The sequence below is a fragment of the Myotis myotis genome, unplaced genomic scaffold (genome assembly GCF_014108235.1).
Source record: "Myotis myotis isolate mMyoMyo1 unplaced genomic scaffold, mMyoMyo1.p scaffold_m19_p_11, whole genome shotgun sequence".
In the NCBI taxonomy this organism is placed as follows: Eukaryota; Metazoa; Chordata; class Mammalia; order Chiroptera; family Vespertilionidae; genus Myotis; species Myotis myotis.
The window spans coordinates 63,008,389-63,034,060 of record NW_023416315.1 but is presented as its reverse complement, the minus strand read 5'-3'; the positions used below and the strand labels follow the sequence as shown (position 1 = coordinate 63,034,060).

The following is a 25,672-nucleotide window of genomic DNA, read 5'->3' as shown; positions in this document are numbered from 1 at the left end:
TGCCTGGCCAGTCTGGGTGAGGGGCTGAGGGCTGTTTTCAGGCTGGCGGGTGACTGAAGCTCCCAACTGCTCCTTTTTTTTTTTTTTTTTTTTTTTTTCTGGGCCAGCTTTAGCTCTGAGGCTTGGCTCCAGCTCTGAGGCCTCGGCTGCTGAAAGCAGGTATCTGGTTTGTTTGGGTTCTATAATCGAAACACTGTTTCAACTCCAGCTCTGAGATCCCGGCTCGGCTCCCTGAAAGCAGGTTTCTGGGGTTTTGTTTAACTTCTATATTTGTAACTATGTTTCAAACTGCAAGCTCAGAGGCCAGCAAGGCAGGCGGGGAACAGTTGGTTTCCTCCGTCACTGAAGCAAGCAAGCCTCATGTTCGCTTCAAGCTGCCTGGCTGCCGGCCGCCATCTTGGCTGGCAGTTAATTTGCATATTGCCCTGATTAGCCAATGGGAAGGGTAGCGGACTTACGGCTAATTACCATGTTTCTCTTTTATTAGATAGGATATACATGAAAAGATGCTCATCATTGTCAATCATCAGGGAAATAACAAATCAAACCATGATGAGATACCATCTCACACTCACTAGAATGACTAACATAAGAAAGACAAGTGTTGGCAAGGATGTGGAAAAATGGAACCCTCACACACTGCTAGTAGGATTGCAAATTGGTGCAACCACTTTAGAAAACAGTCTGGCAATTTCTCAAAAGTTTAAACATTGCCTGGCCAGTGTGGCTTAGTGGTTGAGCATTAACCCATGAACCAGGAGGTCACGGTTCCCTTCTTAGTCGGGGCACATGCCCAGATTTTGGTCTGGATCCCCTTCTGGCGTGCAGGAGGCAGCCAATCAATGATTCTCTCTCATCATTGGTGTATCTATTTCTCATTCCCTCTCCCTTCCTCTCTGAAATAAATTAAAACATATTTTTAAAAAATGTTTAAACATTTACCATATGGCCCAACAGTTTCACTGCAAGAAATGAAAACATGAGTCCATAGAAACACTTGTACATGAATGCCTACAGGCACATTATTTGTAATATCCAAAAAAAATTAAAACAACCTCAAGTCCATCAACTGGTGAATGGATAACAAAATGTGGTATATCCATACAATGGAATATTAGGTATTAAAGGAATGACGTACTGATACACCCTACAATATGGATAAACCTTGAAAACATTATGCTAAGTAAAAGCAGCTAGACAAAAATGAAATGTCCAGAATAGGCAAATCTCTAGACAGAAATTAGATTAGTGGTTGCCCGGGGTGGTGAAGAGGAGAAACATGAAATGTTCTGGAATTAGATAGTGGTGATGATTGCACAACTTTGTGAATATACTAAAAACCACTTAGCCCTGGCTGATTTGGCTCAGTGGATAGAGCATCGGCCTGTGGACTGAAGGGCCCTGGGTTCGATTCCGGTCAGGGGCACATGCCCGGGTTGCAGGCTCGATCCCCGGTGGGGGGCTTGCAGGAGGCAGCCGATCGATGATTCTCTTTCATCATTGATGTTTCTATCTCTCTCTCCCTCTCCATTCCTCTCTGAAATCAATAAAAAAATATATTAAAAAAATAAATAAAAACCACTTAATGTATGCTTTAGAAAAATGAGTTTTATGGCATGTGGATTATATTTCAATAAAACCATCATTTAAAAAATTTCTATGATTAGGAATTATTGAAATACCACATAGATATTTGTACAATAGTTACAAAACAAAAAACACAAGAACAACAACAACAAAAACACATACATAGTAAACCCTGGCCAAGTAGTTCAGGTGGTTAGAGCATCCTCCCAATAAGCCAGAGTTTCAGGTTCAATCTCTGGTCAGGGCACATACATGAATCAACCAATGAAAGCATAAATAAGTGGACCAAACAACTCTCTTTCTCTCTTCTTCCTTTCTTCCCTCCCTCCCTTCACTCTCTCTAAAAATAAAATCAATGGAAAAAATATCTTATGGTAAGGGTTAACAAACAAACAAAACACATAGTTTTTTATCACTCCTATTTTTATCCTCAAGCCATTGTCTAGTATACAGTGGGTGCATAGTAAATGCTTTAAGTGACCTACCCCTTAGCTCGTTAGCCTTGGAAAAATCATTCTAGCTGCAACACAAAATGGCTTAGGTGCGGGGGAAGGCGGCAAGAACAGGAATAAATTGTTCTAATCGTTCTGGTGAGGAGTGATGGTGACCGAGAGCGAGCTGTTGGCAGTACAGACAGAGATAGGAATATTTAAGATGAATGTAGGAAGACTTTTGATATAGTGATTGTTTGAGCTGCAGGGTGAGAGGAGAGGGAAGAGAAATCAGTCTTCTGAGTATGGAACCCAGAAGAAGAAGCAGCTTTTATGGTAGGGGTGCAGAGGCAAAGAAGATGATATGTTGAGTGTTGAGGCACTCATGAGACAGCCATGGCCAACAGACTATAGCATGTGTGAAACTGAAGCCAGGAACGGGGTTGAAAATAAAGATTTGAGAGTCATCCGTGTATATATGAAGACCAGGTGGTGGATGAAGACAAAGAGATGGTTGGGAATGAAGTCAGGGAGAAGAGGGACTAAAGCAGTTCCCTACAGATAAACATTGCTTAAAGGATTGGCAGAGGAAGTAGAGGCTAGGAATAAGTAGCCAGAGGAGGCCCGACCACTGTGGCTCAGTGGTTGAGCACTGGCCTCTGAACCAGGAGGTTATGGTTTGATTCCAGTCAGTGAACATACCCGGGTTGCAGACTCGATCCCCAGCAGGGGGCGTGCAGGAGGCAACTGATCAATGATTCTCTCTCATCATTGATGTTTCTATCTTTCTCTCTCTCCCTTCCTCTCTGAAATCAATAAAAGTATTATTTAAAAAAATAGGATAGTAAAGTAAATGCACTTACTTATCTTGAATATATTACTTATATTCAAGTAATGAATATAAGCAGCATCAGATGCTTCAGAGAGGTCAAATATGGTTAGAATGATAAACTTGAAGTAAATAGAAATATTTGAAATACTGAAACCTCTTTTCTCTTTAGACACGATGGCCACACCAAGAACGTTGAAGTCTGATGCCAACTTTGATAAGCCAAACTCTACTCCCCACAAACATGGCCCTCACTCCTTTCTATAAGAAAAGGAAATACATTTTTTTTTAAGCAAGAAGGCAATTTTCTGAGGGAAAGAAGTAAAGAGAAGGTGTTTCTTTTACTCATGAATGGTGAGCTTACCGAAAGTTAAATATCCCTCAGTAAGCAAGGTCCTCTTCAGGTCCACACGGGGGCTGCCATGGGGGCTTCCATAAAATAGCGGTTCTCAACCTGTGGGTCGCAACCCCTTTGGGGGTCAGACCCTTTCACAGGGGCCGCCTAAGACCATAGGAAAACACATATATAATTACATATTGTTTTTGTGATTAATCACTATGCTTTAATTATGTTCAATTTGTAACAATGAAATTGGGGGTCACCACAACATGAGGAACCGTATTAAAGGGTCGCGGCATTAGGAAGGTTGAGAACCACTGCCATCAAAGCTTACATCTGCCATGGGATGGTGTTTGTGACTCGTGGTGAGCTTCCGGTTATACTCAGCATGGACTGTAGCCCCATATTGTCCTCTTTAATTCTCTTTTCTCATCCCCTGACCCCTGCTCCTCCATCCTCCAAACCCCAAGGTGAGGTGAGCCCTTGCACTTGGTGGAGAAGTTACACAGACAGCATTGCAGAGGCCAATGGTTCCACCCTACCCCCACCCCCATACCTATTCTTTTCTTGTTTGCCTTGTTCAAAACCTTCCTAGAGTTCCTTGAAGGAATACTTTTCTTTTCCTCACTAATTCAAATTGAGTTTCTGTTACCTGCCATCAAAAGAGTTTGGATGAATACTCTGCTATCTTAGTTCAGGCTGCTGCAACAAAGCACCATAGCCTTGGTGGCTTCAATGACAGAAATTTATCTTCTCAAAGACCTGGAGGCTGGAACGTCAAGATCCCGGTACCATCATGGTCAGTTCTTGGTGAAAGATCTCCTCCCAGCGTGCAGAGGCCTGCATTCTCATTGTGTGCTTACAGGGCAGAGAGAAAACGATCTCTCTTCCTCTTCTCCCGAGGCCACAGTCCTATTGGAATAGGGCACCAACCATATGGCCTCATTTGACCTTAACCATCTCCTACTGACCCTAGCTCCAGAAACAGTCACGTAGCGGGGTTAGAGCTTCAGCATATGAATTCCTGTGGCTGGGTCGGAACACCATGCAGTCCATAGTACCTATCATTACCTACACTGACCTCAGAGAGCTAGGAGAAGGTCCCTGTCTTCACCCGAAAGCATCAGGTAACATCAGACTTCCTTGGCCCATATCAGGCTGGGGCACAGCTGAGCTGACTGCTCCAGGGGCAAGGATCTGCTTAACTAGAAAACAGCATCCTTAGGTTGGGTTGCACAGCTCCCTGCTGGAAACAGTTACTGCCTGAGAAGCAAGAAATTTCTCAGGTAGTAAAAGGGCAGTTGTAGGGTATAAGAATGTTTATCCCAGGATGGTTTGCTCTAGTAAAAAAAAAAAAAAAAAAAAAAAAAGGAAATATCCTGAATATCCATTCATAAGGACCTGAACATTAGGGTATGTGCATACATTCATACATTAGATACTAGCTAGCCATGGAAAATCAAGTCAGGAGAAAAAAGGAAATCAAGTCAGAACTATTTTTAATTTTGTTACATATAATGGTAGCATTTTGGTTTTATAGAAAAATGTCTTTATTTATTTAGAAATACATACTTAAGTACGTAGGAGTAATGTGGTGTAATAAAGAAATGTCTGACAAACTCTTGGAATTTTGTAAGTGATAGAAATGTCTTTGTTATTACAAGAAAGTGACCCAAGGTGGGCCCCTACCTAGCTCAGGATGGAGGTTGGTCACCAGAAAGACCAATCAGAGGGTTGTACCTTTGAGCCAGATTGACCTCCCAGGCGTTAGAGATTGAATGTAACCATGCAATCTCTGATTTACTCCATCACGCCCAGTGACGAAAACCTGATCAAAACTCAGGACACTGAAACTCAGGGGAGCTTCCTGGTCAATGAACCAGCCCTCACTCTACCAAGAGAGAACATGGGCACTCTGCTTTCCTCCAAGAACTTGCCCAATGTATAGTCTTTACAATAAAACTTTAATAATATGTACAGCACTTTCCTGAGTCTGTGAGCTGCTCTAGCAAATTATTGAACCTGTGGGGCTTAAGGTCACCAGAGGAGGAACACACGAGGCCAAAAGTGGTAAAGAATTCTAAATTTGCCCTAACCGGTTTGGCTCAGTGGATAGAGCGTCAGCCTGTGGACTCAAGGGTCCCAGGTTCGATTCCGGTCAAGGGCATGTACCTTGGTTGCGGCACAACCCCAGTAGGGGGTGTGCAGGAGGCAGCTGATCAATGTTTCTCTCTCATCGATGTTAAAAAAAGAATTCTAAATTTACTAGGTCATCTGGAAAACCAGAGGGGCCGAGCCCCAAAATGGTGCCAGCACCCAGGGACAGGGAGTCAGAGCTTATAAAAGATTCTAGGCCCTAACCGTTTTGGCTCAGTGGATAGAGAGTCAGCCTGCAGACTGAAAGGTCCCAGGTTCGACTCCAGTCAAGGGCATGTACCTTGGTTGTGGGCACATCCCCAGTAGGGAGTGTGCAGGAGGCAGCTGGTTGATGTTTCTCTCTCATCGATGTTTCTAACTCTCTATCCCTCTCCCTTATTCTCTGTAAAAAAATCAATAAAATTAAAAAAAAAAACTTTAAAAAAAAGATTCTAGGCAGTGCTCGCTTCGGCAGCACATATACTAAAACTGGAACAGAACAGAGAAGATTAGCATGGCCCCTGTGCAAGGATGACACACAAATTCGTAAAGCGTTCCATATTTTTAAAAGAAAGAAAAAAAATAACATAAAATAAAAGATTCTAGTCGGGGAATTCTCTGGGCGGGTCCAGATCCTGGGCTTCGTCCTGAGGGGAAAGATAATGAATGTTCTTGGCAAATGGAATGTGGTCTAAGCAACAGGGAATGTGGGTTGTGAAGTGGCCTAAAGGTCAGGTCCCAGGGGAGGGGGTATCAATTCAATTATTTGATCAGACCTAACAGAGGGAACCCCTGAAGTCATAGTCATTTGGTCAGGAGTTCAGGTGGCCTGGGGTCTCTGGAAGTAAAGCTGACATCTGAAGTGAGGGCAGTCTTATGGGGGACCGATCCTTAAGCCTTGGAGTCTGATACTAACTCCAAGCAGTCAGTGTCAGGTTGAATTGCAGCTCACTCAGTACAGAAGGTAAGATGATCATGCAGTCTGCAATTTACTTTAATAGACATAAAATTTACCCCCCAAATAGATAAAGCAAACGGGGCAGAATGTTAATAATTGTCAAATATAGGGTATAAGTAAATGTGTTTGTTCACTATACCATTCTCTCTACTTTTCTATGTTTAAAATTTTCCAAATTGAAAAAAAATCAAAACTGGGAGGAAAAATCAAGTAAACTTTTATTTATTGACATGAAAAGTAGAGAAAATATTATTGGAAAAAAGAAATAGGTTATGTCTTATGGGGAAAAAAAAGCAGGTTATGTCTCAGCATGTGAAAATAACTATTGATATGAAATTATATCTATATTTGTATATAGGCAAAGAAAGTTGTCTGGAAGGATGTTCAACAAAATGTTAATGGTTTTCTCTGGTTGATGGGATTTTGAGTGGTTTATACTTTCTTTTTTGTTTATTCATAGCACTTACCACCACTTGACGTATTATATGTAAATATATATATATATAGAGAGAGAGAGAGGGGGGGGGGGAGGCCCAATGCACAAAATTCATGCAAGAGTAGGTCTTCGTGCCCCCCCCCAACCCCCACAATTTACCATTATAGATATTTAGCTACTCCCTCCAGGCAGGAACTTCATTTTAGTCATTGTCCTATTCCCATTGCTTTGAATAGCACCCGGCATATGGCAGGCACACAATAAATATTTGTTAAATGCATTAATATTTGTTATTTTAATTTTTTTACAATGATTGTTTACATTCTTAACAAACATTTTATTAGTAACAACACAGCTGTCTTTTCCCCAATCAAACTATAAACTTGAAGAAGTCATTTCTTTTAAAGACATGAAGGGCCCTAGCTGGTTTGGCTCAGTGGATAGAGCGTTGCCTGTGGACTGAAGGGTCCTGGGTGCGACAGCAGCCAGAACACATGCCCGGGTTACAGGCTCAATCCTTGGCAGGGGGCGCGTAGGAGGCAGCAGGTCGGTGATTCTTTCTCATCATTGATGTTTCTATCTCTCTCTCCCTCTTCCTTCCTCTCTGAAATCAATAAAAATAAAAAAAAAGAACTGCCCTCTGTCTGGCCAGCTTTTCACACACAGTTTCATTTGCAAAGCAAATTCAAACTGGTGGGAGGGACTGGGTGACGAGGGTGGTGAATGGGGACTGTGAATTTCTATGGAAGAATGAGAGCATACATTAACTGTCCACAGTCAAAAGGAACCTTGTTTAAAGATGTTCTAAAGGACACTTCTGATATGGTGGGGTGGGAAAGCACTGTGTAGATTTGAATTTTCCTGAACACTAGCAAAGTGATATTTGTTTCAGAAAAGGAAATATGAGACAGAGAACTCAGAGACAGAGAAAGAGAAAAAACACACACATAGTAAAGGTCCACCAAACTCTCTGATTCCTTCTCCCTTGTTCCTCACAAAGTCTTCCTTCCCCTAGTCCAGCGGTTCTCAACCTGTGGGTCGCGACCCCTTTGGGAGTTGAACGACCCTTTCACAGGGGTCGCCTAAGACCATCGGAAAACACATATATAATTACATATTGTTTTTGTGATTAATCACTATGCTTTAATTATGTTCAATTTATAACAATGAAATTGGGGGTCACCACAACATGAGGAACTGTATTAAAGGGTCGCGGCATTAGGAAGGTTGAGAACCACTGGTAGTCAGTTCTTCTCTTTGCAAGTCAGGTACAGAGGAAGGCAAGAGTGGCTTTCTTTCAGCAAGATTCATGTTTATGTCATAGTCTAAGCACAGTTTATCCGACACTTAGCCCAGTTTTACTTCGGGGCATTAAGCAATGAATTGGGGCTGGTGTGATATGGGCCAAACTGTTGCCCAACCAGGCTAGAGCATGCACGTCCCTGGCAAATGCAGAAGGTCCTGCTTATCTGTAGGGAGAAGGAAATAACTCTTACATGGCGCAATGGAGAGAGGACTGTCCTAACAATCAGACCCCAGCACCACGTCTTTCTAGCCAGGGGACTCTAGCCCAAGTAACTGACTGATAGATCCTCCCTTCCCCCAACTGGTGGGCGGAGTATGACGTAACCTGCAGCCCAGAAATACCTGAGTGACTGACTAACCATGTACCTTATATGGACTATACATTGGACCACCATCCAGGCCTGCCAAATACCCTAAGCCAGTGGTTCTCAACCTTCCTAATGCCGCGACCCTTTAATACAGTTCCTCATGTTGTGGTGACCCCCAACCATAAAATTATTTTCATTGCTGCTTCATAACTGTAATTTTGCTACTGTTATGAATCGTAATGTAAATATCTGATATGCAGGATGTATTTTCATTGTTACAAATTGAACATAATTAAAGCATAGTGATTAATCACAAAAACAATATGTAATTATATATGTGTTTTCCGATGGTCTTAGGCGACCCCTGTGAAAGGGTCATTCGACCCCCAAAGGGGTCGCGACCCACAGGTTGAGAACCGCTGCCCTAAGCCCTGGTTCCTACATGGACCATACATTAAGCCACCAATCAGCGCGTGCCGAGTAAACTAAGCCCCCATTCCTTCCCATTCCGCCCCTCAAAAGGTGTCCTCACCTCTGCACAGGTTGCTGTTCTCCCCTTGCGAGACGGCCCGGCAGGTCTCTTTCCCCTAATAAAGCCTGTAATCCTGGTTTTCGGCTCCCGACTGGTCTCTCACTAACTTCCTTCCTGGTGGGATTCCCCTCCAATGGGGGTCAAGATACCCATCCAACAGGACCAAGGAAGATCATGTGAAAGTGCCTTGGCGTGGGCTCAGTGCACACACTGAAAAGTAATTAAATCCAATCCTACAAATACATGGAGTCAGTCACTTCTGGGCTTACTGAGATACTTAGAAATCAAAGGGTTTCACCCCAATCCAACAAGCTTATACTGGAGGAATTGTGTGCTTAATGAGGTACCAAGCAGTAAATATTCCAAAGGCCAAGCCCTGTAACCGCTGTTCCACCTGTCACACCGCCTGCCTCCCCCTGCTTCCCAGGGTCAAAATGCTTACCAGCCAGCTCCTTCTTCCCGAATAATTAAGATATTTAAATGCACTTGTGAATCTCACTTCCCTACCACCCTGCTTAGTTAGATAGACACTGAGCACATACCTGCTCTGGTCCCATCTACTAGTATAAAACAAACAAAAGTGGCTTTCAATAGTTGATTTCAGTCAGACAGTACTAACCGTGGGACTTTTGTGGTGACCTCAATAATATATGGAGATAATGGATGGCAATTGACAGTATTTTTAAAAATCCCGATTCACAGCATAAGAAGTTGCAAGTGCTAACAGTTTTCATTTAAGCAGTTACTTTACAACAAAATATTTGCAGAGCACCTCAAGCGCCTCTTCAAAACTCCAGGGCTCTCAGGAACGTGGAGTAAAAGCTATTGGTGTGAAAAAAAACACACACACAAAACAACAAAAACTATTGGTGTGAGGCCAGGGCGCAGGGCCTCGATGCTGCCCACCAACTGGGTAACCTTGGGCAAGTCACTGAGCTCTGGGTTGTATCTTCCTCTGCAAATTGAGGAGGCTGAACTAAACAGGAACTTCTCAATAGTAAGCACCGCCGCCGGATGTAAGAGCAGGGGCAGTGGGGGTACCTGTTTACAAATGCAGCTTCCTGACCCACCCTGTGGTTCTAACTCGGTGAGTCTGGGCTCATGCCCTGGGATCTGCATTTTAAACAAGCACACGGCTGATTTTGCTGCTGCTGATTCATGTACATAATGTGGGAAACACAAGAATAAATAGTCTCTTAGGTCCTTTCTGGCTCTGGCATCTGTGATTCAGGTGGAATTGGTGAAGTCACAGGGCTGGAGCATGGGGAGAAGAAAAATGGAGGGGAAAATTGCTCCACAGGGAAAATGTTGATGGAAAGCGTCTTTGAACGCCGATTGTATTAACATTCCCCTTTTGAGAGCCCCACGACTCTGGTCTAGAGAGACTTGGCTTCCTATTGGCCTCCCAGCGCTTTGCAAAGGCAATGCACATTTTATTCTCCACTAGCCCACAGAGAAAGCATTCCCAAACTTCACCCCCAGGCCCCAGATTTGAATACACCGGAGAAGAAATGCAATGTGTATATGCTTCCCTGCCCTTCTGCTGCAGTTTCTCATGGTTGCTTGGGGCGAGAGGGGACAAAGGAGGACTTGTCCAGTCCTCAAAATCAGATTAAACCCAGGCCACTCCTCCAATGCTCCGGCAGAATCCTCTCAGGCCCACCAGTGAGACCCCAGTTCAGTGTGGCCGTGCCGCCCTCTTGCGGCAGAGAACGGAACTCCACCTGGCGAGGAAAACAAACGCCAGGGGCGGGCAGAAACAGCCCACAAAGACCCCCAAAGGGGGAAGAGACTAAAGGAACAAAAGATAGCACCAGAGTTACACTCTTCATTTTCCTTACTGCTTTACCTTTCCTTTCTACCTCCCAAATCCAGTCTTCCCATGTAGACTGCCCTCTATTAATAACTTTTCTAATATCCTGCAGTTTACAAGGTGTTTCACAAACATTTCATGTGATCTGTTCTCATCCCCTTTTTACATCACCTCACTTCCCCTTCCAGAATGAAAAGGAAAAACTGAAAAATAACAACTACATAAATGTTTTTCTTGTATTTTGTGTAAGGGTAGACCTGACCACACCCTTATTCCTGGGTTGCAGGACCTTGGAATTGAGGTCATGACCTTGACGACTGTAGGAGCTCATTAACTTTGTTCTGCTTGTGATCAGAACATTAAACTTGCCAGGGCTTGGTCAAGAAAAGAACAGAGAAAAAAGCATGTAATTAAAACAGCACAGGCCTGGATAAACAATTAGTTTTTTGTTTCATCAACTTTAAATATATATATATTTGTTTATTGATTTCAGAGAGGATGGGAGAGGGAGAGAGAGATAGAAACATCAATGATGAGAGAGAAGCATTGATCGGCTGTCTCCTGCATGCCCCACACTGGAGATCGAGCCTGCAACCTGAGCATGTGCCCTGACCAGGAATCGAACCATGACTTCCTGGTTCATAGGTGGATGCTCAACCACTGAGCCACGCCAGCTGGGCTATTTCATTAACTTTTCAAAAAATTAATAGAATTATATAATGAGAATAGAAAAATGCACAAATAATAAATGTACCGTTAAATTCATTTTAGAATTGAGCACAGTATGTAACCAGCATCCAGATCAAACAACAAAACATTACCAGCACCCCAATGCTCCCCATGCCCCCGTCCAGTCACAATTCACCCTTACAATCTCTGCTACTCTGACTTTTAACATCATAGATTAAATTTGCCTGCTTTTTAATTTCATCTGAACAGAATCAAGCAATACATACTCCTGTATAAGTGTACTCCTGTATAAGGCTTTTGCTAAACATGAAATTAACCTGTTGCTGCATATGGTTCATTATCATTGCTAGAGTATACCATTGTGGAAATATGACACAATTTTTCCATTTTATTAATGGTAGGCATTTGGGATATTTCCAGTTTGGGGCTATTATAAGAATGCTTCTGTGAACACTCTTGTACATAGCTTTTAGGAAATATTTGTACACATTTGGGTTGGTTTTATAACTAGGAGTAGAATTGCTGGGTCACATGATTGCTTCAATTGGTCCTACCAAACAGATTTTCAAAGGTACTAATTTACATCCGCATCTGCAATGTATGAGTTTGTTATAGATTGTTTTTTATTTTAGTCATCCTGATGTTGGCCAGCTGGCCAACCTCCCGCCATCTCCTCCTCCTGACAGGCTCAGCCCAGATCCACTTCGATTGGGGCTGGGCTGGCCGGACCCCACCAGTGCACGAATTTGTGCACTGGGCCTCTAGTGAGTGATAAGAGTCTTGATCAGGATTAAATTTAACCCCAAATAAGCATGTTCTACTCATGCTCTACACTGAGAGATATTCATCATATGTGCATTATTTACATGATATCATTTGATTAATACAGCAAGTGCTTGTTTTACAGAGAAGCAGGCAGTCTTGTAGAGATTGTGATATGCTCAGATAGTGGCAGAACCAAGATCTCAGTCAAGGTCTTGCTGTTTTTTTATCAAGTGCTCATTCCATTACAGTGGTTCTCAAACCCATGTCATATCTGTACCTTTTATACATAGTAAATATTTTGCATCATCCCCTCTTTTACTACAATAAAATTAAATCTGTAGATAATTTCAAAAGATAATATGTTGCCCCTGCAACATAAAGAAGAAATAAAATAATGGTAATTTATAATAAACTAGGGGCCTAGTGCACGAATTCATGCACCTTGAAAGGAACTGTGGGCGTGAGGCTGGGGTGGGCATAGGGACAGGTCTCATCCCATCCTCCACGCCCCTGCCCAGCCCCTCCCACCACGCCCCCCAACCCCCTGTCTGCCGGCAGCCCAGCTCCTGCTGCCGCCGCTCCCACACGCTGACGGTGCTGGCCCCACTTGCACCCACTGACTGTGTGGAGTGATTAGGGTTGGTGCCAGCAACGGGTGTGAGCAGGCCTGGCACTGTCAGCAGGTGCAAGCGGTGGCTGCTGCCCCAATCTCCTCTCAGAAGCAGGGGTAGGTAGAGAAGCCCTGAGGGACAATCGGGGCTGGCAGCCACTGCTCGCACCCGCGGGGCGCTGAGCGATCGAGTGTGAGTGAGGCCTGCAACAGCAGCAGGTGTGAACGCCAGGCGGGACCACGGTGAGTGGGAGCAAAGAATTTTCAGTAACCACCAATTGGAACAAGGCCATGGAAGATGAAACTAGAGAAAGGAAGGAAGACCAGGTTAATGTGTGTGTGCCTTTAGTCTTGGGCTGAGTCCTTCATTCACTAGCATTTTCTATGTACCCAATACCGAGTCAAGCACTGCTAACACAAATGAAAATGAAATGGCCCTACCTCCAGTAAGCCACAGTCCAGGGAAGGGAAAGAGCTAAGCCAATAAGTACTTTTAGTAGAATGAAATAAGTAAGAAAGAGATGTGTTTGAGTGCTGAGCAAGGACCTTACGAACTCTGCCTACAGGAAAGGGGGGAGAGGAAGGAAGGCCACTTGGAAGGTTTTGCAAAGAGCCATGTAATTATTAACACATTTCCTGGGTAGCCAGTAGAAGATAAAAGGAATTATGGAATGATAACTCATAGTCTACTCCAAGGGTTTATGCCGATGGACACTCGAAAGGCACAAAACACATTTATGTCCAGTCTGATTGGCTCCCTGATGGCTCAGTTCCCATTGTGTCGAGACCATCTGAGAGGCCAGATTTAAATCCTGCGTAAATTCACTTCTCTTCCGCTCTATTCGCTTGCCTCCTACACGACATGCCTTAGACTGGTTTCCCTCGGCCCTGCAGCTCTGAAATTTAGCTCAGGATTTGGTTTCTCCTAGCTTTTGACCTTGGACTCACTGGCTGGCTACCGCTCTTTAAATTGCTGATTCTGTGAAAGGCCTTCGGGCCACGTCACCTGCCTCTGCCAGTTACTCAGTAACTAACTCACAAACTCACATTCCCACTCAGGCGAGGAGGAAAAGCTTGCAGGCACTGTGCGTTTGCTCCGCTTGGCTAAGTTGGCATTGTAAAGAACGTTTCTCTTTCCAGAGGTGAGTTCCAGCCTCTATAGCCAGCGAGCCAGCGTGGCATCCTGCTGTGACTGCATTTTTTTTTTTTTTTGATCCTCTAGGCCCCAGGTACTTTGGGCAAGGAAAATTATAGAACGGTTTCTGTTTTTCTGTCCTACTGGGAAACTCTGAAATGGCTTGTGCCCCTCACGTAACCAGAAAGACTTTGCACAGAATCCACTCTGCTGGATTCCTCATGGGACCATTTGGAATAAGAAAGACCCTGGCAGGCGTTGGCCGATGGCCACTTTAGCTAAGGAAGGAGTTGAGCCTCCCTTTCATGGAATTTTTAAAGCTTCCTGCTCTGGATTTGACCTGTGTGCAAATTTCCAGGAAGGATTGAATATAATGATGCTGTCAACCAGCTTGGATGCCAAAAGAGGTGGCCTGACAGAAATGGTGGCCCTGAGGGTGTGACAGAAAGGTAGGCTGGCTCACTACCAACATCTGCTCACCAGTCTGGCCAAGCCCGGAAGCTGGCTGGGGCCTGTCCACAGCACAGAGGCCCCTAGAGGCTATGATAGCTATGTGCACATGTCTGCAGAGGTAAGTGTCATTTATGTTGTGGGCACGATACACATAAAGCTCTCACTGGTACCAATTGCACATGTGTTTTAATTTTATAATTCTACAGTATATATACTCTTTTGACATGACATGTAATTTTTTGCAATAACGTATCTTTCTTCTTTTTTTTTAATATATATTTTATTGATTTTTTTACAGAGAGGAAGGGAGAGAGATAGAGAGTTAGAAACATCGATGGGAGAGAAACATCAATCAGCCGCCTCCTGCACATCTCCCACTGGGGATGTGCTCGCAGCCCAGGTACATGCCCTTGACCGGAATCGAACCCGGGACCCCCCAGTCCACAGGCCGACGCTCCATCCACTGAGCCAAACCAGTTTCGGCGAATCTTTCTTCTAATTAATTTCCTTTCAATGTGCACGAATCCATGCACCGGGCCATTAGTATTTAATAAATCATTGCCTAATCCAATGTCATGAAGATTTACCCCTATGTTTTCTTAAGAGTTTTACAATTTTAGCTTTTATATTTATGTCTTTTATATTTATGTCTTTGATCTGTTTTGAATTAATTTTTGTATGTGACGCGAGGCTGAGGTCCAACCTCATTCTTTTGCCTGTGGATATACATTGTTTCAGCACCATTTGTTGAAAAGAACATTCTTTCCCCCAATGAATGGTCTTGGCACTTGCATTTATTTCCTAGGACTGCTGTAACAAATCACCACAAACTGAGGGATTTAAAATGACAAAAAAAAAAATATTTTTTTCTCTCATGGTTCAAAATTAAGGTATCAGCAGGGTTGGTTTCTCATGGAGGCTGTGAGGGAGAAACGACTCATGGCTCTCTCCTAGCTTTCAAAACCTGAGAGTAATCTTCTGTGGCTGGATGCCCTGACCTCCCTATCTCTTATCTCTGCCTCCATAGCGGTGTCCTTAGAGTCATTCTTCCTCTATTTCATCCCATCCCTGACCCTTTCATCCCAGGCTGGCAGTGTTTCCACTGGTGTAAAATTCACAAAAACCTTGTCAGTCTTCTGTGACGTTGAGGAGATCCATGCCCCATTAGACACCATTGTGCTCCACAGAGGCTTCCTGCAAAACCCATCTCTGCCCCTGGCTTCTGCAGAGATGGTGGATTGGATCCATAAATCAGGTGCCTAATCTCTATAGCAAATGGTTGTCCAAGCTCCACTGGCATTCTCTCCAGAGCGTGTTTTCTCATCTTCTGCAATATGGATAAGCTGAGCGTTTTCCACATCATTAAGCTCTGGTTCCTTTTTTGCTTAACAGTTCCTTTTTTCAACCTATCTCTTCGTGGCATTTTACTATAAGCAACAAGGAGAAACCAGGCCATGCCTTGGATGTGTAGACTAGTGCTTTTCATAAAACTTGAGAGTTTCAGCCGTTATTTCTTTGAATACTTTTTTCTCTCTTCCCTCTTTCTGGTATTGTCATTACACGTATGTTGATGCACTTAACGGCTCCCACAGATCTCCGAGGCTTGTTTATTTTTATTCATTCTTATTTGGCTTTGTTCTTGTGATTGCATCATCTCCATTGAACTATCTTCCAGTTCACTGATTCTTACTTCTGACAGATCAAATCTACTGTTGAGACCCTCTAGTGAATATTTTATTTTGGTTATTGGACTTTCTGATGCCAGAATTTTCATTTGATTCTTATAGTTTCTATCTCTTTACTGATATTCACTCTTTGATAAAACATCATAAATCCTTTATCCTGTTAGGCATGGTTTCCTTTAGTTCTTTGAACATATTTATAATAAATGCTTTGGGGTCTTTGTCTGCTAAGTGCACCTTCTGGGCCCTTTTAAGCAGTTCCTTTTGCCTACTATTTTTCTTGAGTATGGGTCACCCTGTTTCTTTGCATGTCTCACAATTTTTTATTGAAAAGTAGACATTTTAGATAATAGATTGTAGTAACTGTGGATGCTGATTTCCCACCCAAGGGGTTGGGGCCATTGTTATTTGCTTTGTTTGTTTATTTGTTTAATGACTTGGCTGAACTAATGTTTACAAAGTCTATTTCCCCTGTAGTGTGTGGCCTCTAATGTCCCTGCTCAAATATTTTCCCTTGATTTTTATCTTTGAGCCTGGACCCCTAGGTGTCACCCTGAGTTTATATAAGCTATTTATTGGTCAAAGATTGTATTTAAGGCCCCTGAGCCAGTTATATTTTTGCTCTTTTTTAAAAAAATATTTTATTGATTTCAGAGAGGAAGGGAGAGGGAAAGAGAGGCAGAAACATCAACGATGAGAGAGAATCATTGATCAGTTGCCTCCTGCATGCCCCCTATTGGGCATTAAGCCTGCAACCCTTGCATCTGCCCTCACCAGGAATTAAATCATGACTTCCTGGTTCATGCTCAACCACTGAGCCACACCAGCCCGGCTTTACTTTTTATTGTTGGATATGTGCTTGGCTTGGAGGCTGCTGTCACAGGTCGAGGGGTTTGCTTTTTTTGCTCCACGTTTGTCCAGGACCTAGTAGCTTGGATGATCCTTCTCTGCCCACAGTCATTCCCAACTGCCACAGATGAGTGCGATTTTACTTTTAAGCTTGACTTCCTAGAAATTGCTCCTGGTCAGAGTAGTTTATTGGTTACACCCAGTGTCTGGTCAGAGGTTGTGTTTAAGCCCTGTGTGCCATGAGGCGCCCTGTGTTAACTGGCCTATGTGTGGCTTGGGAGTGTTTTCAAGTCTGCCCCATGCCCTGCTCTGATTGCCCCTGAGTGGGTGCAGCCAGGCACTTGTGCACAGCCTTCTATTCCCTAGAGTTGAATGGGCTTCCAGGAGGGCTCTTCTTGGCTTTCTCTTTCCCTGGTTCACTATTGAATTTCTGGCTGCTCTGTGATTTTGCTTGTAACATGGAGATACCAGCCTCTTCTTAATTGCTTTACATTAAGATCTCTGTTTTTGCCCTAGCTGGTTTGGCTCAGTGGATAGAGCATCAGCCTGCAGACTGAAGGGTCCTGGGTTCTATTCCAGTCAAGGGCACATATCTCGGTTGCAGGCTCCTCCCCGGCCTGGGCCCTGGTCAGGGCTCGTGCAGGAGACAACCAATAGATGTGTTTCTCTCACATTGCTATTTCTCTCTGTCTTTCCCTCTTGCTTCCACTCTCTCTAAAAATCAATAGGAAAATATCCTCGGGTGAGGATTAAACAGACAAACAAAATAACAAAACAAAGATCTCTATTGTTTTCTACAACATCTTTAGGAAGAGTTCTCCAGGCTCTGTTGCAATAAAGTCAATGTCTCAAGCAGAGCTCTAAGCTCATTGTCATTATGGGTTGCCTTTCTTCCTGGGAAGAACCCTGTGCCACTCCATTAGAGTTGGGGGTGGGGCCCTGCTCTTCCCTGAGTGACATCTTGCTCTGTGAGTGGGTGGAGTGTGGGATGGAAGCTACTGATCTCTGCTCCTCCTGGTGTAGAATCTCCACTCTAAACTAGCTTGAGGGGGTGATGTTGGGGCTGTGGTATTCTCAGCCTGCCATGCCTATACCAGAGTTTCTGCAACAGAGGCGTAGGATCTAGGAGGATGAGAAGCCTTGACAGTCTTCCTCCTCCAGGGTGAAACTGTAACTACAGACTAAGTGCCAGGAGGGATCTTCTTGTTGAGAATAAAGCTTTCAGATAGAGCTTCTATAACAAGGTTCAGGGAATAATGGGCCATTACTCTGTTGTTCTTCCTAAGATGGAGGTTTCCTTATATAATATTCCTCCTTTTGGCTCTATGCCCTTATAACAATTTCCAGGGATTGCAAATGATTGTGTTGTATTTTGTCTGATAATTTTTACCAGCTCAGTTGTTGTTTTGCTGGGGAGAGGGTTCACCCGACTCCGTAGGCTGCCATTCTGGAAGGCCCACCCTCTGTGTGCTGTTTTTAGAGCAGCGCCCATCAGGGTAGGTGCTCAACAAATAGTAAGTGTGTTCTACTTTTGTTTCTCCCCTTTATCCTTCAAGATTCAGTGGTTTCCACCTTCTCAAGGAAGCCTTCCATAGAGGGCACAGGCCGTGACCGCCAGCCTGACGCTTAAGCCAGTAGCATTTATTATGTGCCGCTTTGCCCAGTTACTTAGCTTCTGTGCATGGATGTTGCCTCGTTGGCTGGGCTTTGAAATGCTCTTCTGCTTTTTAATATTCTCAACACAGATGATGCTCAGTAAATACTTGTTAAATTCTATGAAACACAGAGCAGGATTAATAATAGAGAAATGGCCCTAGCCAGTTTTGCTCAGTGGATAAAGCGTCAGCCTGCACATAAAGGTTCCCGGGTTCAATTCCTGTCAAGGGCATATGCGAGCTCGATTCCCAGTAGGGGGCGTGCAGGAGGCGGCTGATCAATGATTCTCTCTCATCATTGATGTTTCTATCTCTCTCTCCCTCTCCATTTTTCTCCGAAATCAATAAAATAGCTATAAAAAATATATAAGACCCTTTATGACTGGCTTCTTTCACTTAGCACAATGTATTCAAGGTTCATCCAAGTTGTAGCATGTTTCAGGACTTCAATTCCATTTTTAAAAATATTTTTTATTTTTATTTATAGAGACATTATGGCCAGGCTCTTCTCTCTCTCTCTCTCTCTCTCTCTCTCTCTCTCTCTCTCTCTATATATATATATATATATATATATATATATATAAAATTTTTTCCCCAGAGAAGAAGAAACAGGGAGAGAGATAGAAACATTAGTGATGAGAGAAAATCACTGACTGGTTGCCTCCTGCACACCTCACACTGGGGATTGAGCACTCACCCCGGGCATATGCTCTGACTGGGAATCAAACCATGACCTCCTAGTTCATAGGTCACTGCTCAACCACTGAGCCACAACGCTGGGCAGGACTTTATTTCTTTAAATTGCTGAATAATATTTCACTGTGTGGAACTAATGCATTTTGTTTATCCATTCATCAGTTGATGGACATTTGAGTTATCTATACTTTTTGGCTATTACAGATAACTAGAGGCCCGGTGCATGAAATTCATGCACGGGGGGCGGGGTCCCCTCAGCCCAGCCTGCACCCTCTCCAATCTGGGACCCCTCAGAGGATGTCCGACTGCTGGTTTAGGCCCAATCCCGGGGATCTGGCCTAAATCAGCAGTTGGACATCCCTCTCACAATCCTGGGCCACTGGCTCCTAATTGCTCACCTGTCTGCCTGGTCTCCCCTAACTGCCCGCCCCCCTTGCCAGCCTGATCGCCCCTCACTGCCTCTGTGTGCTGGCCTGATTGCCCCTAACAGAACCCCCCCCCCCCGCCCCCGCCGGCCTGGTCACTCCCAACTGCCCCCCTGTTGGCCTAGTTGCCCCTCACTGCCCCCCCCCGCCAGCCTGGTCACCTCTTACTGCCCCCCCTGCCAGCCTGGTCACCCCCAACTGCCCCCCCTGCTGGCCTGGTTGCCCCTCACAGCCCCCCGCCAGCCTGGTCGCCCCATGCAGCCTGCTTGCTCAGTCGTTTGGTTGTCCCTCACTAACCCTCTGCTGGCCTGGTTGTAGGCAGCTATCTTGTGAGGGCATGAGGGTTAATTTGCATATTACCTCTTTATTATACAGGATGCTGCTATGAACATTTATGCACAGGTACTTGTATGAACATGTTTTCATTTCTCTTGGGGGTATACCTAGGAGTGAAATTGTTGGGTCATATGGTAACTCTAGGTTCAGCCTTTGAGGAACTGCCCGACTGTTTTCCAAAGCCACTGCACCATTTTATATCCCCATCAGCAGCATGTGAGAGTACCAATTTCTCTACATCCTCAGCAGGACTTATTATTATTTGTCCTTCTAATACAGTCGTCCTAGTGAGTGTGAAGTGGTATCTCTTTGTGGTTTTGATTTGCATTTCCCTGAGGGCCAGTGGTGCTGAGCAACTTTTCATGTGTTTATTGGTCATTTGTATGCTTCCTTTGGAGAAATGTCTATTTTTAAATTGAATTATTTGTCTTTTTACTACTTTATTGTAAGAGTACTTTATATATTCTAGGTACAAGTCCCTCATCACATATATGATTTACAAAGATAAAATAAAATTCTGTCCTAGTCTATGGATTACCTTTTCACTTTCTTGATGCTGTCTTTTGAAGCATCCAATTTTGATAATGTCCAATTTATCTATTTTTTCTTTTTTGTTGCTTGTTGTTATTGTTTGTTTTAAAAATATAGACAAGAAGATTGTACAGAGAAGTAAAAATGCTTGTGGTGAATGTGCTAATTTGTTGACACATGACATCTATTCAATTTAAATAAATTTAGTAGTCATGAACTCTGAGAAAGACTGAACAATTAAATCACAGGAAGGCCAAGGTCACGAATCAACTTCAGAAAGACCCAGATCCAGAATCTCTAATAGCAACAGGGCTTTCCAACTTTCTGTCATTCATTTTAGTTATGTGGCCAGAAATACCACACTGAGTAGCTCCTAAGTTTTACATGTCACAAGGAGGGGCTGCTCACATGGCCCATGTGTCCACACTCCCAATGGAAGCAAATCTACTTCTTGCCCTTAGCAGCTCACAACACATGCCAATCCCCCTCTCCAGCCACACATCCTAAATGAACAGCTATTTTCTGGAAAGTTATGTAAGACTTAACAGTGGTCACTGGGGCTAAAGTTAGAGGAGAGAGACTATTACCTTTCATCAAGTACATGAATTACTCTAAAAAAAATTAATGGATTTTAAATGTGTGGCTTTAACTTAATTTTAGAGAGAGAGAGGAAGGGTAGGAGGTAGGTAGGGAGGGAGAGAGACATAGATTTGTTGTTCCACTCATTTAGGCATTCATTGGTTGATTCTTGTGTGTGCCTTGACCAGGGATCAAACCTGCAACCTTGGCATATCTGGACAACATGCTAACCAACGGAGGTACCTGGCCAGGGCAGAACCTTTAATGTTTAGAAGGGGAAAATGTGTTTAGGAGAAAAGATGAAAAAGAAAACTGGAAAATGCTAGAAGGTAATAGATGCATTAAGATGATGAAGTAAGGTATGATTGTTTTCTTTCTTCAATTCCCCACACCCCCAATTTTTTAGTAAAGTGATTATATAATTTTATAGCAATGATAATTTTTTACAAAAAACACAGAGCCATAGAAAAGTGAGGAAAAAAAACCTTCAGAAATGCTTTTGGAAAGCAAAAACTAATTAAAATTAATTAATAAAACTATATGGTCACCTCCCAAATTAGTCATTTGGAAAATATTCTGGATTTCCATATTTCAGTTTTGCATAAAGCAGAGCTGCCATATTGGTGCAGGCAGTCGTGACTATTGCTGGCAAGTGTGTGAATCAGAGGACTGAGCAAAGAACCTTTTCTGTAGCCCATGTTAGTCCACATCTGCTTCTGGGGTAAGAAGCTAGGGAACAGTGGTGAGGTTTTGGAAGCCCAGAGGTGATGGTAAAGCTCCTTCACTATAAGAGAAGAGTGGTTAGGAACAAAGTGGGTTTGGCTGCTCCAGTTTGGCTGCTGGGCAAGGTCCGCCTGAAACCCCCAGCTGTCAGGGACTACTGAGCCACAGACACAGCTGCAGGGATGACCTTGCAATGTGCGTCACTGATGATCGGATTTCCTTCAGCCTCAGCTCTAGCCTTCCTCTTTCTCCTTCTTCCTCGTCAGCAATATCTCTTTTTGTATGGTCCCCATAAGTCTCTTGGTCATTAATCATTAATGAGGCTTAATCACTAATCTCTACATTGGGACCTAACAGAGTTCTCTCTGTTTCCCTCTCCTGAGGGCTCTCCATGATTTTTGCTGTGTCATCTACCAAATCGACATGAGGGAGTGGAAAGGGCGAGCTGACTGGATAAAAGATGACTAAAGTGACCACATCTCTAACCATGAGTTTAGGCTTGGACCAGGCAGAGCCAGGCAGGATAAATCAGGGACCGGAAAAGAGGGGTCCTTTCCCTCCTCTCTAGCTCCAAGACTCAGCTCCAGGCTGAGGGAGAGGGAAAGGGACAGTGGGTGGGGTGGCATTGGTTTTCCGGTGGAACTTTCTGTGTTATTTTAGAATTCCAAACTTAAGAGAGACTTTCACCTCCTTTACAGTTGTTAATTCACATTATTACTTTAGGTTGGCCACTGTGTTGTACACATCCATGCAGATTTCTTCACAGTTTGCCTATGCGTGCATGTGAACACTAGCACAGGCCAGTAAGACCAGGACATCTGATCACTGAAAGGATGTCCCAGAGCTGCCTTCCCTTCAAAGAATGAAGCAGTCTTCCAAGTAGAGGGAACTGGGCTGGTTCCTGTTCACAGGGACATTCTCAAACGTGTTGTGAGAATCAGATGGGACATGGTGAGTGGCAGAACAGTCTGGGATAAAAATTGAGAGTGGGCAAACTACTGGAATAGAAAGTTGCTCCTTTGAAACATAGTCTAGAACAGCGGTTCTCAACCTGTGGGCTGCGCCCCCTTTGGGGGTCGAACGACCCTTTCACAGGGGTCACCTAAGACCATCGGAAAACACATACATAATTACATATTGTTTTTGTGATTAATCACTATGCTTTAATTATGTTCAATTTGTAACAGTGAAATTGGGGGTCACCACAACATGAGGAACTGTATTAAAGGGTTGAGGCATTAGGAAGGTTGAGAACCACTGGTCTAGAGCTCTAGAGACTCAGTTGGTCTCCTGGTATTTTTTTTTTAATATATTTTTACTAGAGGCCCAGTGCACCAATTCATGCACGGGTGGGGTCCCGCGGCCTGGCCCAGTCTGATCGGGCCGATAGGGGCTGGGGAGGAACTGTGGGAGGGCTCCAGGGCATGTCCGGCCCTCTCGCCCAGTCCCAATTGGCCGGACCCCAGCAGCAAGCTAACCTACCGGTTGGAGCATCTGCCCCCTGGTGGTCAGTGCACATCATAGTGACTGGTCGAGTGATCGACGGAACGGTTGACCAATTGGTCAGACACTTAGCATATTACGCTTTTATTATATAGGATTGATTTCAGAGAGGAAGGGAGAGGGAGAGAGAGATAGAAACATCGATGATGAGAAAGAATCATTGATCAGCTCCCTCCTGCATGCCCCCTACTGGGGATGGAGCCTGCAACCCAAGCATGTGCCTTTGACCAGAATCGAACCTGAGACCCTTCAGTCCTCAGGCCAACACTCTATCCACTGAACTAAACCAGCTAGGGCTGGTCTCCTGGTATTAGTTCAAGTTTGATCTGACTTAATGGAATTGTCCCTTTCTCTGATCTTCTTTAAAGCTCAGACCATGATGTTCTGGGGCTTGGGGTTGGGGATTGAAACTCTAAAAGAAGCACAGGAATGGTGTGGAGGGTGCAGAGCAGGCACATCTGAGGAATTCTCAGAGGACTCCACATCCCAGCATCAGGCAGTACAACTCATACAGAGCCAGGAGCTTCTGAGGCTGGGCCAGGATTTAAGGAGGAAGAGAGACAGTCCCAGAAACAACAAACTAACCTTTGGAAAGCAGGGAGGCTGGCAAATGCAATGTGGCAGGTTTTGTTCTAGGTGTTAAAATTGCAAGTCTGATTCTGCATGGGATGGCACTGCTGGTGCAGGGGGAGGCCTGATTGGCCAGGCGGCTCTCTGTAGCTCTGACCTCACGAGTACCCAGCCTCTCAGTAACTGGAGGAACCAAAAAGGCCCTTCCTTAAGGACAGAAGAACCTCCCATCACAGATCTAATGCTGTTCCTGAATGGGATTGTTTCTGCCATTCTGGATTCAATGTCCCTGTTAAAACACAAATACATATTCAGATCAGTGGCAGGAGGGTGGGGAAGAAATAAACCTTAGCAGCTATCACTACTTAAGCATAAATTAGTGTAGGAACAAAGGAAATTTCCCTGAGAGGATAAGGGTGTGGGGCTTTGTTGTTGTTAGTGGTGGTTGTTTTGGGGTGTGTGTGTGTGTGTGTGTGTGTGTGTGTGTGTGTGTTTGAGGGGGAGGGAGCAGGTTGAAGGAAAGCTCAGAGCAAAAGCAGCGCTGAGGAAAATAGGAGACGGTCTGACATATCATAGTCCTTGCTCTCAAGGGATACATAATTCAGGCTGTGAAACAAGATAAACCACTGACATCCTAGTTTCTCAACGTGGTCATTGCAAATGGAAGGGAGAGCCAGGACCTGTTGCAGAATATAGTCATACAGAAGGAGCGTCGGGGGTGAGGGGTGCTTGCTGGAGGGAAGGGTTGTAAAGTAGAGGTTGAACTCAGCAAGAAAAACTCTTGGGCGGGTCTCTGTTAAGTAGTGCCTACTACCCGGGCCTGCCAAGCCCTACACAGGCCACGTCTCCAGGAAAATACCAGGTTCCACTTCCTCTTTTCCAAGAACGAATCTGACATCTGTGGTCTCCCAGGCCACAGGGTTTCCTGATCTATTAAGAGGCCAGCACTCTGTGAGTGGTCAGGCATTCGCCCTTCCTTTAACCAACGAACCACCACCAACCAACCACCTCTTAGAAGTGGTCCTGAGGGAGGGCCTTGGAGTCTCTGGGGACCAGGCTTGCTCAGCTCTGTCCCCCTGTGCTATGGCTCCTGGCTAGGGGAGGATAGTGGCTGTTTAGGGGCTCTCTGCACACCCCAAAATAGAAGCGGGGCCTATGAAAATGTGCCAACTTGCTAATAAATTAGTCCCTTCTGGCTCTACAATTTCCCAAGCCATAAACCCTCAGAGCTTTAAAGGACTTCGGAAGATGCCCAGGCCACCCTCCCGGGGGCGCCTGGCTGCCACCATTTTACAAAGGAAGAAACTGGGACACAGAGAGATCACGGGGGCTTGTCCAAGTCACACAGCTGCTTAGTTGCCGATTTAGAACTAGATTTGGTTTCACCTCCCATTCAACCATCTTTCCTCCAGAATATAGCCCCTGTCCCCTGGTTATAAGAGAAGGATTATAATTGCAGCTCGAGGAAAGCTATGCTCTTGGGTTGAATTCTGATTTTCTCCTCTGAAGGTTCATTGAGAGCCACATAAAAATTTCTCCTCTGGATTTGAGGTGTTTTTTTTGTTGTTTTTTTTTTTTTTTTAAAAAAGTGAATCTGAAGGGGAAAAAAATAGCAAATCTGGTTTCCTAATGAGATAATGAATGCACAAGTACTTTGAAAGAGGTGCAGCCCTCCAGTGCTTTTCAAATAGAAGGTATTATTATGCTCTTGAAAGAAATGCATAGGCCTTACTGCTGTGGGGGTGGGGGCCTGGTAGACACGGTGAATCACAGGCTGTGGGGAGGAGGGTTTTCT

General features: G+C 44.3%; 1 non-coding gene across 1 annotated transcript; it reads left to right on the top strand.

Annotated features, from left to right (window-relative positions):
* The first annotated feature begins 5,782 nt into the window (after positions 1–5,782).
* Positions 5,783–5,889, top strand: LOC118666742. Its single transcript, XR_004971069.1, has one exon. It is a non-coding gene; the product is annotated as a U6 spliceosomal RNA (small nuclear RNA).
* Positions 5,890–25,672: the final 19,783 nt, after the last annotated feature.